The 15,404-nt window shown below is 41.7% G+C and overlaps 1 protein-coding gene across 6 annotated transcripts in view; it reads right to left on the bottom strand.

The window, feature by feature from the left end:
- LOC148055370 (uncharacterized) overlaps positions 1-15,404 on the bottom strand; it is a 243,809-nt gene that overhangs the window by 50,863 nt on the left and 177,542 nt on the right. The window contains exon 7 of one of the 6 annotated variants that reach the window (XR_015705478.1): positions 12,538-12,671. The exons of the other annotated variants lie outside the window; for them this stretch is intronic. The gene's annotated coding sequence lies outside the window, so the exon portion shown is untranslated. Of the gene's footprint in view, positions 1-12,537; positions 12,672-15,404 lie in introns of those variants that run through there. 6 annotated transcript variants of the gene reach the window in all.

Raw genomic sequence — 15,404 nt, 5'->3', positions numbered from 1 at the left:
GAGAGAAGAATGCAAATACCTGCAGAATGCGTGCAGCAATACCGTGCCTGCCGAGCAGCGGCCCACGCGGCAGCAAGCGACCCTTCTCAGGGGGGATCAGCTACTCTTGTTAAAACCAGTCTTGCAGAAAAAGCAGTCTTCACTGTAAATATATATATATATGTACATATACATATATACACACACACACCCCCCTACATACCTATGATTTAAGAAACCTGTTCTATTTTTCAAGACCTAAACATGGAGGGGATCTCGCATGAGGGCTTGCTCCTGCCCTGTAAACCAGACGACGAAAGCTGCAGTGACGAACATAATATTGACCAGATGTCTCTAGAGATCTAGATGTTGCTTATGCCTTTTATCCCAAAACATCCTGCTACGTAATTAAAAAAAAAAAAAAATTACAAAATCTGACACGCATTTGAACCCTGATCTCTTTGAAACAACTTTTTCCTCTCTGTAAACTTTGAAGGAGTACCTACGCTACTTTCTTTATGTGCTTTCACCACTCTCTTTATATGCTTTATGACCTGCTTCAGAATAAAAACATCTCCTCTTCAGTCAGGGACTCCATAAAGCACTTGAAGTAAGTGTGTGCGTGTGCACGTCCATGCACTGTATTCTGAAGGCAAATGGCTAAAAGCCGAATTTACGCAAACTGAATTCTTTAGCTGATACAGTAAAAATCCCACCTGTAAGACCTTACACAGGCTTGGAAGATTTGTTTTCGTCATTTTTCCCCTCCAGCTGGGCGAAGACCTGTTATAGTTCAAACCTATACTAAACACGGGAAGTTCTTAGGCTTGTGTGGAAGAACTGGATTGAACGGTCACAGACGTTCACCCTGTTCGCAACCGTCATGAGTCCGCGTAGCCCTGCTTCAGCTCCCAGCTTACACGCACCACAGAATCTCTTTTGGGTCAAAAGATACTTGGGGCTGAAGCGAAGCTACGTGCCGTCAGCCGGTGCACTCCGTAGGTGTGATTTTTGCCTTCAAAAAGCTGGAAGTCCTCTGAATATCTGATTAGTACCATAAATACTGGATCAGTAAGAGATCAAATACCAAGAGTATGTAAGATAGGAAATATTGATCACTAGGACTTACCATGGCCTTTAGCAAAGATAACGCTGCTCTCAACTACACAACTCTCACATGAGAGGCCTCAGTGTTTTGTCATTAATTTCTGCTACAGTCTGTCATCCAGTACACTATCTCCTTTCAATTAAAGATTTGTGTCAAAAGGCATAAAAGCTAAATTTGTTTTATAAAACTCGTCATTTGGAAATATGGAGGTTTTTTCACATTTTGATTGATAGCAACATCACCATCTCCGTCTGATTTCTCATTCATCGTTTTATACTCCTGCCAAAAAGGGTTAAAAGCCCTCCCTTTCTATGAATTTAGTACCTGACCTTTACACGGCTAATTTTACTACCCTGACAGAATTTTTAGATTTCTGTATTCCTTAAAATGCACCGTGATAGGAGCTGGAATCTTCTAATTTCTTCAAACTGTGTCTTCCCAATTATTTATTTAAGAGCTGTGTAGATAAGCTCTCCATTCTCACCTAGATCAGTGATAAGAGAGGAAACGGCCCTTTTAGAGTGTCTCTGCTTTTTAAAGCAGATAGAAATAATAAGGTTGACAAAGGAAAAAGGAAAATTGAGCATTATGAGGGTAATAACTTAGAAAGTGTCAGATTCAGAATAATTGAATTCAATGACATTTAATGCTATGGAAAACAATAGCAGCAGCCCAGCCGCCCATCTGATTCATGTCTAGTTCATGTTTAACAAAACAAGGCTAAGGGTCACGCAGTCATGAGTCCCATAAATAACCTGTTAATGGGATTTCCAAACAAGCTGTCCTCAAAATGGTTTTTCGTCTCACAGAAAGAATATTAAAATGCAAATGGATTCGGGCTGTGTCCTCATAAACAACCATGTTCATTTAACCTCTGACCTCAACGTTTAACTGCCCATTCCAGCAATTTGTACGGTATTAGCCACAGCATGCCACTCCAAAGTGCTAACTTTGAGAAGAGAGGACTAAATGAATGGGTTACTATCTGTGATGCTCAGTTAATCACGTCAGAATCACTTTACAGGCATAAAACTATTCTTTCAAAACTTCCCTTTAGTTAGTTGGCATCTTTGCTAAGGGAAGAAAAAACAAAACAAGCAAAAAAACGACGAGCAAGTGCCAAGAAAGGTATTTTGAAACATTACTGACTGTACAGCGCCGTGCACCAGCTCACCCAAGAGCAGCCAAGAGCATTGCGGCAGAGGCTGCCGTACGGCGTCACCTGCCTTCGCTCACCCTCCCAGCCTCTCGGCCTGCCTTCGCGTGCCTGCTCCCCGCGGCTAGCAGCCAGGACCGCCCGGGGGAAGCACTTAGTATCGCTGCTCACTGGTCTACAGTGGTAAGTTGTACTGGGTTTGCGTGGCAAGGTTTTGGTAGGGGGAGGCTGCAGGGGCGGCTTCTGTGAGAAGCTGCCAGAAGCTTCCCCTCTGTCCAACAGAGCCGGTGCCAGCCGGCCCCAGGACAGACCCGCCGCTAGCCAAGGCCGAGCCCATCAGCGAGGGCGGTAGCGCCTCTGGGATCACGTATTTAAGAAGGGGAAAAAGCCCTGCACAATTGCAGCCAGACAGAGGAGTGAGAATACGCGAGAGGAACAACCCTGCAGACACCAAGCTCAGTGCAGAAGGAGGGGAGGAGGTGCTCCAGCTGCCGGAGCAGAGATTCCCTGCAGCCCGTGGTGCAGACCATGGCGAGGCAGGCTGTCCCCTGCAGCCCATGGAGGTCCACGGTGGAGCAGAGATCCACATGCAGCCCGTGGAGGACCCCACGCCAGAGCAAGGGGATGCCCGAAGGAGGCTGTGACCCTGTGGGAAGCCTGCACTGGAGGGGCAGGACTTGTGGCCCCATGGAGAGGAGCCCAGGCTGGAGCAGGTTTGCTGGCAGGGCTTGTGACCCCGTGGGGGACCCACGCTGGAGCAGTCTGCTCCTGAAGGACTGCACTCCGTGGAAGGGACCCGTGCTGGAGCAGTTCATGAAGAACTGCAGCCCGTGGGAAGGGCTCACGAGGCCTCCCGCTGCAGAGGAAGGAGCGGCAGAGACAGCGTGGGATGAACTGACCCCAAGCCCCATTCCCCGTCCCCCTGCGCCGCCGGCGGGGACGAGGGAGAGAAATTGGGAGTGAAGTTGAGCCTGGGAAGAAGGGAGGAGTAGAGGAAAGGTGTTCTAAGATTGGGTTTTATTTCTCATTACCCTACTCTGATTTGATTGGTAATAAATTAAGCTAATTTTCCCCAAGTTGAGCCTGTTTTGCCCATGATGGTAACTGGTGAGTAATCTCTCCCTGTCCTTATCTCGAGCCATGAGCCTTTCATTATATTTTCTCTCCCTGTCCAGTTGAGGAGAGGAGCGATAGAGCGGCTTGGTAGGCACCTGGTGTCCAGCCAGGGTCAACCCACCACATAAGTCCAGATTTTCTTGCCCCTTTTCTGTATCAGGATACTCCAGGCATTCCCTGCAGTGTTTTCAGTTGCTGCTTTAAAATAATGTGGCTCTTTCTTACAATATTAAAAAAAGCCCACCTGCCTGACATGAATAATGTATAAATCAGTCTTTGTCCAAATTCAGCCACATCTCTCCTCCCTGGTACTCCTCCCAGGTCTGAAGCAGAGTCCTTCCAAAGGCCTACGGGAGCTTGTCTGACCACGGACAATGTCAAATCAAACCAGCAATAAACAAAATACCTAGTCATGGTTCCCAGTTATAAGTATCATGAAAATCACAGTAAATACTCATTCAAACCCAATTAAAGCATAAAGGTTGCTCTTAACAACTTGGTTTTAAAGGAAGTAAATGAAAGTAATCTTTTTTGCAAGCACACGACTTCTGAGAAAGGGCAGGGTGAGACCCCCTTTGCAGGGAACTGTTACAGAAGGGCGAGGAGCTGGGACGTCAGAGCGCTCTTACCTGACAGCGTGCCTGTGCGTTTTCATCACCGAACTACTGTTCCAAAATATCTGTAGCACTTCAGACTTCATTAAATATTTGTGACTTCTAGAGAAAGCTGCCACAGTTGAGACTGGATCTCAAAGGTGTTTCAAAGTTTCTTCCACAACTCAGTGAGGAGGAGGAACGATCTGAACTAACCGCGTTTAGAAAGTAATTGTTATTTTCCTGGTTTCTAGCGTGGGACCATGCCTGTACTCTCAGTTGATTATTCAAATGGGCTGAATTTTCATGTCGGTTTTGGATTTAGACTGTTTCTCAATAAGGAAATTCCTTCCTGTAAACAGCTCTTCGGGGGCACAGCTTCAGGTATTTTGCAGGTAAGCGATTTGTCTTATTTTGCTCACACTGATTGGCAGCAAAGTCTCTGAATATTTAGTATCCAGAGCCTCACTTCCCTGCAATGTGTCCTCTTCCTTGGCCAAGAACAGTCTAAGCGGTGACTGCCCTCCGAGAAGAGGTGGTAACAGGTCTGACTTCTGCCTTTGCTGACACCAGGGAGCATCCAGAAACGGCTCCATGGCTCATTCAAACACTAACAAACCTTTACCTTCTCCAGTATAAGTACACGTGCAGTCACTATGCAAGAAATACAGTGGTATTTACAGACTGAAAGAGAAAAATAATACTGCAAGTTGGAATAAATGTTTCCTTTTGAACTCTGACAGAGTTCAACCCTTTTCCAGTGCTCCTTCTTTGCTTACCCCAAAGGGCAGGCGATGGTTTCCGAACCCCCCTTCCCCTCTCTACGTACACACGCGTCTGATCCGCCGGACAGCTCGTCCCCGAATGCAAAAGGGAGAAGCCATGCCATTCAAAATTAACATTTGCTGTAGCCTATTCTGTTCTAGACCTTTTAACATAACAGAAAAGACTGTTTTGCCACACTCAGTAATACAGAAATCTGGCATTTGAGAATCGCAATGAAAAATACCAGACTTTATCTATTTTAAGTTGAATAAACCTATTTCGACTTGAGATTACAAATTTTTTTCAGTACACACTAAACTCTAACACAGTAGCTCTACACATTAACTGAAAGATTCTCAAACTCTGTTAACAAACGCCAGATACAGAGAGGCTACTGTACTCCAGTTAAAAAAAAAAAATTCGGATTATTCCTCTTATCTGATTTTCTGTGACACCTCACGTGATGGACAGCAGAGTCTGCACTGAGCAGGCTGCAATTAAAATAACGTACATTATACGGCTCTGATACACAAGAATCAAAATAAATTGTTGTTTGAATTTAGTATTTATCCCATAATACATTATTTTATGTTTTGCGGAAGCTCACTGTGAGTTGTCAAAGGGAAACATCTTCAGAGACGTTCACGGCAGTTCAGCTTTCAGCTGACTCATATTTCAAAAGCTGTTTTTCCACTGCGTCTCTGCAGCCACCGTGAAGTTCTGGTACTTTATTCCGAAGGTAATTTCACAGATAGCTAGAAACTGATGTGGATGCCACGTTCAAGGAGGACACAATTGTCCAAATTCTAGCAGAATTAGGTAAGATATAGAAGGACACAGCAATCATCAGAGACACCAGATGCATTTCACGTAAGGAGAGACTAAACTGACAAGCCTTTTCAGTTTGGAAAGGAGGCAACGTAGGAGAAATAGGATATTATCACAGTTATATAAAATCATGAATGTCAGGTACAAAGTCAGTAGATAAAGATTATTTTTTTCTGCCGAAACAAGAGAGAGGAGGCGTAAGTAAACATATTTAAAAACTCAAATGGCTAAAAGATATTTCTGTTATTCAGGTTCTTTCATTTCTGACAGGTACTAAAGCAAGTTCCTCGCATTTTTTTTGGTCAAGCTACCTTACTTTCTGAGTAAGGTGATTCTTTCTCTCCCACTTTTTCTCCGCTCTAGACCTTTTGTCTCTTGCCTGCTCATTTCTTCTTCTCCCTCTCCTTTCTCTTTTGGTCAAATTTTACTAATGGGCCTACAGGCTCCCACTGGCTTGACTGGTTTTGAACCTAACCCTTCATCTGCCTTTTTTGTTTTATACCTCATCTCGTAGTAACTTGCAATTTTCTTTTTCCGTATTAAACTGTGAAGGAAAAAGGAGGAGAGAAAGGTGGGGGAGGAAGAAAAATTGTAAAAGCAATAAAGGAAGGTATCTCCTTACACATACCTTAGAGAAGCACCATGGTGCATTATATGTCCTATTCTCAGAGCCCATTTTAGAGAGATTATTTTAAATTACTGGAGTTTTTACTATGACCGATCATTTTGCACTATTAAGACGACTCCTTTCATTGTACAGGAAAATAATCCTGAATTCATTGTTCTGCCAATACAGCTTCAGTTAGATAATTTAAATACTCCCCCCAAAAAAACATTTTTAGGAAAATATCCTCAGGAGAAGTTTTTATCTGTATTTGAGTTTTATTTGTACTTGAATTCCAGTTTTATTTAGTGTTTTCAATATGTCTGAATTAGAGAAAAGCAATGTGGTAAAAAATGCAAGGAGAATAATTAATTATTGTCTTGCCAAGACAAGAACAAATTTTTAAAGTATTATGTCTTGTTGTTATTAAGAGGAAGATTTTTATATCAAGGAGAATGGAAAAATAAGAAATTTATTTAAATATCAAAACAGGATACGTCCAAGTGTTTTCCTTTGTCTTTGTTATTGGTATCAATTAGATTCACCTTCACTTGCAGATATAAAGGGGTAATTAGTGTTTGATTACTGACCATTTATAGTTTCAAGAACAGGGTTTGGTTGGTTTTTTTTTTTACATCGCTCATTGACAGGAAAAGATCATAATACATTTTTGCAAGAAACCCAAACCACTATTTCTAAGGAAAGGTCTCCAGCTTTACTGAGATGTCAAGCCATTCTGTCTCAAACAGAAAATCCCATATTTTATACGCTTTTTCTTCTTCAGGTTTTTGCCCTTCTATAGTATTTCCTGCCAAGTTTTTAAATTAAAGGAATGAAAAAAATGTACTTTCTGTAATTGTGCATTGTGATATTTATTTTCTAAATTGTGTGATGAATTTATTTTCTGCTGAGATGGGTGTAATAGGATTAGGCTGTTAAGACATTTGAGCCATTATCACCGACATCTTAGAACCAAGCTCGATGGGCCCACGGATGAGGTAGAGCAGAATCCGTATCCCAAAAATGTGTACAAATCCCCAAAGCCTAAATCTAAAAATAATTTTGTCTGGGTTTGTTTCAGAAAAAAAAAAAAAAAAGACAAGATTTACCACAATGTCCCTCTGCTTCTAAGACATCTGAAGCACTCGATCTTTGACAGAATTGACAAATTCAGGTTTTCCATCAGGAAACCTGTTTCGGCCACCTTCATTAGCTGATATATTGACTTTCATAAATTCCCAGTCCTCCTCCTACCCCCAGGAGAAGGTTACCTTGCAGGTGTGACTCAGTCAATGCATTCCCTCCTTCATCACCCAGACATCGCTGTGCACAGCTCAGGTACACGTTTGCACTAGCGTTAACCCTGAAAATACCGCAGCTGCTGCTGAGGCATCCACATACCATGCAGAAAGACTTCTTCAGCACAGAAAAGAAACGCTGTCCCAGTCCATTCCTCAGTAAAACCACGCAAAGATCTCAGCACGTCCTCTTCCCGTCATCTCAACCCGCAGCTTTCATCAGTCATGACTTTGACCAAACGTAGTACACACGAAAAAAAGAGAGATGAGAAGAAAGGAGGGAATAAGTGGGAAAACATTCCACATCCTGTGCTTGTGCTTTTTGTTCCCAGATTCTTCAAATGTAAAATTTGCACGCCGAGATCTGAAGGTGATACAGACTAAGATGGCAGCAGTAGTCACTGGTTTATCAAATGCAGGAATGGCTAGGCGAACGGCGCGGAGCCTTGCATTTAAAAGGAGTTTTTTCCTGCATATTACGGATAGCGTTTAAGCTGTACCTCATGGATTCACTTCTGATGTATTTTTTCTATGCTAAAAGCCTAAATGTATTTTTAAATCCAACACCGATTTCACGTATCTTAAAGGAAAACCAAACTGCAGGACAGGCAGTACATGGGAAAGCCATGCAAATACTATCGTGACTAAGAACGACATTACAAAGCTCACATCCTAAACACGGTGGAAGGTAGATTTGCCCCACTATTTCACCGATATGCATTTGGGAAAAAAAATGTTTTCAGAAAGATCTAACTTTGGCCATGAGAGTCTTTACAGAGGCCTTGGACTGCTCCGTGACTCTACTGACACGGCGTATATTAAAGATTCATGTTTAGTTAGCTGCACCATTGCTTACAGAAGACCGTTCCTTAAAAGTTAAATCTAAGCCCAGAAAAGTTAGAGCTGGAAACTTTTTTTCTGTAACAGGCTGAAAGCAGAGTCATTAATGCTGCGATCAGTCTAATCCAGAGCATTTGTCGCTGCTAATTATTACGGACAAGCCTCTTTATTGAACCACATCCTCTTATCGACATTAGGATGCATGAGCCGAGGCTGTTGTTTTAAACGCACTCATTAACCACACAAATCAGCCCTGTTGACAGAGCGCTTTTGAATTAAGCTTCAGACTGTAGTCATTGGACAAGGAGCAATTTATAATGCCATTAGCAACACTTGCGAAGGTTACAGGCATCAAAAATTGTTCAGCCGTAATTATTCTTAATGGATACAAGGAATAAACTGACGCAGGACAGCTTTTTCATTAGCTTTCAATCAAGGCTGATGGCTTTGAGAAATGTACAGTAAGTGCGTTTTGGGGAGAAATAATGATGTTGCAGCACCTTTCACTGGAAAATGCTCTCAGTTCAGAACTTAACTTTTAATAACCTTAATTTGATATAATTAAAAAATCTGATTTGCTTTGAAGATCTTACAATGAATTGTTTTGGCTGCTGTTTAACCCTTTTTCAAGAATTCATCCCAAACCTGCTAAAAATAAAAATATTCAGATACTTTGCATTCGCATGGAAAGCATTAGACTTTTGACTTCCTACACCCCTAGTAACTAGTACAGATTTTTAAAGTGAACTTGGAGCACTTAGAGAATGAAGGGAATTTTACAAAATTTATCTACCCCTGAAAAAGTACCAGCATATACACAACATTCTCCATAAAATTCAGTCGCAGATTCACAGACAAGTGATCTAGCGGTTTTCTTCACCTACAAAGCAATAAATCCTGAAACCTTGCGCTCACTCCTCTTCCAGAGCCATGAGGGCAGACACACACATGTATATACACGTGTATATACACACACACACACATATATATACACACACACACATATATATATGCACATCCTGGTCTAACCTTCATCCACAAGCACCGACTCTTCACCGCTGTTAGCCAGGCTGCCGAGCTACATGGACTTTTGGCCTGATGCGGTATCTGTTCCTATCTTCTCTATCCAGTGTCCCCTTACTATAAACTGTAAACTTGCATGTGAGATGATGGAATTTATAGAATTCAGACTCATTGCAAGTACGGCAAAGAGCACGGTAACAGTGCCATTTCTCTCCGAGAAGCAAACCAGCAAGAATGACTGATTTTTTCACTCCTTTTTCTGGTACAGCAAGGTAGCAGCTTTTGGTTCAAATATCTATAACCGTTGCATCTAATGAATCAGCTTGGTGCTTTATAGGTTAAAAATAACATTCAAACCATATGGGCTGGGAAACAAGCACAGGGGCTGCAATGGAGTGTGATTTCCGTACTGGGACATCTTCATCTCCCTGTTACAGTCGACTTCTTATCACTCAGCCCCTTTGGGTCTCTGGATACTAACAAGATGGAAGACAGAGTCAGGAGGGTAATAAGCTTTGTTTCAATCAAGAGATGCTACTGCGCTGCACAGAGCGATGGAAACAAGCCCCAGACAATAAATCGGAGAAAATGTACAGCTGGTGTCTATGCTGCCTTGTTGGTTTAGGGAAGTCTGTGAAGAGACAACAAATAAAATGAAGAGTATTCAAGATAAAACTTTTACTCAGCTCTGCTACTTCTGAAGACAGAACATAAGGAAGAGTGAAGAAGTCCCATCTCTCGAATACATACTCTACTTACCAGAGTCCATTCTGACCAGTTAAATCACACGCCACATCTCACTGTCAGCCAAGCCAGCGCATTTAGCTGTGTACCACTGCTGTGCATTTCAAGTTGAAAAGACCCAGACAACCTAATTCCTAACGTTACAGAAGTCTACACTGATATTCTGCAAAGAAAACAATTTTGAAATTTTATCAGCAAAAGTGTTACTGAGATTTACTTAATTACGATTAGTAGAAAGTTAACATGAATAATATCTGGCTTCATTCGAGATAACTTTCCAAAGCTAGGAACTGCTAGTTAGATCTAACATTCGGATGGCAAGACCACATATGCACAAACATATACCAGAAAATACATAGAAATATTCATCCTTATTCCTTTAAAGCACAGGTAAAATGGTGAAACAAACAAAAAAATTCAGGTTTTAAACTGAATTTGCTACAGTTAAAATCACATTCTCTTCTTTCTGAAAAGCAAAAAACCTCCATAAATCGGTCCTCATTTCATATCTGATCACAGCTGCTAATGACAGTCCACGGCTCTATCGGGAACACCTTCTTTGCGAGACAGGGATCTTTCCAGCCAGACGGAAGCTGTTGGCCTATGGCCTATCAGCCACGTCTGGCTCAAGCCCTAAAAGCAATCACAAGTTCTTCTGTTCTTTAGCACTACATGTGTTTTTAGCACATATGTTTCCATATTTTTACAGTATAAGAGAACTCTTCACTATTCTTTCCTTATACTTATGCAGTTCAAAGAAAAGAGATAACGAAGAAAGTTAGTCTAAGAGAAGGCAAGAAGGTGGTTTGCTGTCCTCAGTCATTCTGTGCTTGTCGGATTACGGGTCAGGATAAAATACAGCAGTAGCTTTGCTTCTTAAGCAGTCTAACTCTAACAGTAGCACCACTTTGCAGGTGTGTAATTCAAACAGAACAACAGAAAAAAAGATGCTTTTAAAATATGCTGTGCAGGGAGCTGCTGAGAGTACAGAAAGCCTAACACAAAGCTAATGAGAGGAAATAACCCGGTCCCAACCGGCGCACTCCACTTTCCGTCAGGAGATGCAAAGACAGGCCTCGAAATCAAATTTGAAATCGGCGGAGGCCAACGCGGGGACCAAACAAAGCAGGGATGTCAGATTTGCTTCGCACCAAAGCGAGAGATCAAGGGTGACTTCATACACAGGTAAATTGCAGCAGTAGTTGTACCAAATTTTATCATGCAATGTGTGATATTTTGTGCTTTGGTTAATCATAAACACTGAGATCAGATTGTTACACAGAGTAATATTCCTTAGATAAAGATAAAGTTTCTAACATGCACACATGAAAACAATGGAAAACAATGGATGTAAACGTGGGCAGTTCAGAAGCCAGAAACCAAACAAGATATCAAAATTTTTTGTATTTTTAAAAATATACCTGTTCCCAAGAAATCTTACGGGTTTGTTATCTAGTGCATAACATTAAAGCCAATTTTGGTTCAAAAAAATTAGATTACCCTTGCAATGCTGTGCACCAGTAGCGATGGCTACCAAAACAGACAAAAATACAAAAACTGTATCTGCCTATCACTTATAAACTACCACCTTACTAAAGGTTAACAACACAGGAAAATTATTCAGGGGAAGCACTGCCGTCTTCTACTTCAGTGCTCCTTACTGTTGTTTTACTCATATCATCATCATTTTGAGTCTCTTGCTCACTCGTATTAGGAAACAACCAGGATCATAACCTCATTGTAAGAAAACAACTTTTTCTGACCAGAGGAAATACACAGAGATGAGACATCAAATCTCGAATCACAAGCACAATTCTTGCACGGCAGACTCTCTAGGACAGATGAGATGCTGTTTAATGTGTGTTCCTACTAAAGCTCTTCATATTTATTGTTCGCTGTCCGCTGGCAGTGTGATTAATTTTGACACAAATGTGCACTGGAGGGTAGGTGATACTCATGTTCAGGGATCCAAGTAGTGAGGCAGAGGAAAAAAGCAGAATGTAGATCCATGCTGCAGAAGAGTAAATTGCTCAGAATCTACTAAGATGTGTTTCATTTGGTTTAGAGAGGTCACGTGTACGATGGCATCGACGCCTCGTCTTGCCTTGGGAGCACTCGGAGGGGACCCGTCCTTCCTTCCCCCTTTGATCCTCCCCGTTCTCATCCTGGGCCGCCCCTGCTGCTGTTGTCCCCCACTCACCCCACTGACCCCCAAAGCCCCATGTTCTTTCCCCTAGACTGCAAGATCGAAGAAGGTCTACGCTTAACCCAGTGAACCTCTTTTCCGATGCCACACACATGCTCTCACTGATTGCTTCCCAAGCCATTCTTTCTGGAAAGACAGATGAATTTCTAAGAGCAACACTACGATTAGATTCAAACCTTACTGCACATATCGTTAAAGACCAGCAACGATCTTACTTCCACTCTCTATTTTTAGAACAATCCATCTCACTTGTTAATGACTGACCTTGAAATTATTCCTCAAGGGCACGATGGGAGTTTGCTTCTGTCGCCTTAGTTCAGATATCGAACTCCATGCAGAACAGTTCCCATCACAGCCACAAATACCATAATTCTGACACTTGGCAACATGGTTTTGGCATCTGTTCCTCTGCTAAGAAATCATTTAGGTAAAATGACACGCTTAGTGGCTTAAATCAAGGTAGAGGGAGCTAAATTCTCTGATTTTTTAATATATACACATGTATAGTGACAAACATGCATTATCAAAAGGAAGTCTTGATAAATGAAGCATTGGCCCTGCCATCCTCACTTTGCATCGAGATTGCAGATTGATTACAGCTTGGTATGACCCCGATACGCACAGGCTGCAAAACAACCAAGCAACCACCCTGCCTGCCCCACAAAGCTACAGCAAAGAGCATGACAACTTTGGTCAGACATCATGCTTCTACTCCATTTATGTCTCATCCAAACTTTTTCTAATTATGCTCAGCAAGAAAATTAGAAAGCTAAGGACTGCACCCTGATATCAAAGATTCTTCTTTTTGCCTCTCTCTGACACAGCACCATCACCCCCAAAAAACCCAAGCTCACACCACCAAGAGGGTATAAAATCTTGTCTCCATTGGTTGTACTTTACTGAACCTTGTCAGCTGGATAGAAATGGCAGTGGGGAAATCAGACCCACAGCAAAGAATGTGTCTGGATCTGCTTTGCCTCATCATTTCATTTTTGGTGTCAAGGAGTTAAAGCTGTTTACTCCAACAGTAATTTAATATTTCCTAATTTCCTAATGATCCGGAAATACACATTTGTAAGAAATTTAATTCAAGATTAACATTTTCAACCAATGCTTTTGCACACTGAAGTCTTGAGAAAAGTGGCATTTGACAGCCTAATGGCAAATAACCACATGATGCCGAGTGGGCAGTTACTCCTGACCAGCTGCCTTTTCAAGGTGGGGAACAGTGGGCCTCCAAGTCATCGGAGCTTGGAACTTCATTCAAATTTCTCTACAGATTACTTGTTGCTCACTTTACCCATGAATAATATAGTCCCTCTTTCCTCAGATTTAATGATCTCGCTTGTCTTTGAAGCCTCAATTTTTGTCCAAGAAGTGAAAGAAAAAGATAGTATTTTAACATGTAACCACTGCTGCACATACCCTGTACACACCGCATCCTTATCGGGTAACAAAGAGGAATTCCCCACACGCATACACTATTTCTACATGAAATTTTCCTCAAGCCATAAATCTGCTTCTACATCAATGCACACATGTGAGCTAGACCCTTTTACAATAAATAATTTACAGAATCCACGGCTTGAGTCATCCTGCAAGATTCCATGGAAACCAGACTCCACAGTCCGGAATGGGACCCCAAGGTGGTACGTTGTAAGCTGTACTATCAGATCGGTGCACGCTTAATCACAGTCCGTGGGATCGCTCAACACGAGCCGCTACTCTGTGCTAGATACAAGCCAACGACCTATTGTATGAACCTGAACATTTAACCGGTTATTTGGAAAGAGATGGCACGGAAGAATTAGGGCAATATTGTTTACTCAGCACTACGGTCAGGTGCTAACAGCAAAAGGAGAAAGACAACTTTCCAAAAAGCAACAGTAGCTAACTGAATTTCTACCCAATTGCTGAAACTTCGTGGGGGGGAAGTAAAAAACCAAATCAGCGTTTCAATAGATTTGCACACCAAAGTGTTAACAAGTTATCATGAAAACTGACTTTCTACAGAAAAATCTATTTGCTAATTAACTACCTGGCCTTCATAATGACTTCAACACATCACAGCCTTTCTGAAAATATTGGCTCAATTTTTTAGCAAATTCAAATTCAAGCTCAGGAGAACACAGTCTGTATTCTTCCATCACAGTAGTATGAATTAGGAGGGGCTGTTTCTTTGCTTTTGGATGGGGTTTTTTGTCTGCTTTCTTTTTTCTTCTTTTTCTTTTTTCCTTTTTTTTTTTTTTAAAAAAATGCATTACTATGAATGCAGTAATCCAAATTACTCAATCTCTAGCTCAAATCTCTAGTTACATTTTCAGAAGATCCAACTGAAATAAAACAACTTTTGATTAATAATAGAAAAACTTTCAATTATGATTCTGAAATTAACATTTCCATATATCTCTTGGCAGTGGATTTGTCCTGCTTCTTGAAAACGTGTATCTGCTCTCATTTCAGAACTGTGAAAAGTTCTTTAGGAACTGGCACGCAAACTTGCGCTTTTGGGGGGTGGGGAGAAGTGGGTTGTGTTATAATTTTTTTTTAGTTGTTTTTGCATTTGGGGGGGGTTACCCCAAAACTGGGATAAAATTGATAGGTAAAGCCTGTAGGTCAGCTGCCAGCTGAAATCCTATCAATATCAGCGATCAATCTCTCTCAAAATTCTTAACATCTTGAAGCATAAGTGACATTAAAGTATTTTAGAAAATGGTAAGGTCACTACAGAAGTGTTCAGGAGCGGCTATGAAACAGCTCTCCCCAGCACTCTCGTGGTAACATTCGGCCCATCCGGGCTGCTCTGCGGGATGAGCACAGCTGGAGAGATGGCTCAGCTGGGAAGAACATCAATATCTTCCCAGCTCTTTTGGTGATTAAGGTGTCATCGGTCATGTTTCTCATATAAGCAAATGAACAAAGAGATGAGATTTAAGCCGTTAATAGTACATTTGACCAACGCTGCAGACACTTCAAGAGAGCTCAGCAGAGGACCAGCAACGTTGGAAGCAGACAGAACGAGGCAATACTGGTTACTTCAGCGTTAGAACAAAGCTTTTGGTCTCCATGAAACAAAGGGCTTGGAAAACAGAGGTTGAAGATCTTAGAATTCTGAGTCAGAAAGGGTTCAGCAGAACGACATAC

This window comes from Nipponia nippon, unplaced genomic scaffold, assembly GCF_047370975.1.
Source record: "Nipponia nippon isolate SJK-2023a ecotype South Korea unplaced genomic scaffold, ASM4737097v1 scaffold_23, whole genome shotgun sequence".
Classification (NCBI taxonomy): Eukaryota; Metazoa; Chordata; class Aves; order Pelecaniformes; family Threskiornithidae; genus Nipponia; species Nipponia nippon.
Note: the sequence above shows the minus strand (reverse complement) of the source record. Positions and strands in the feature narration are given on the sequence as shown.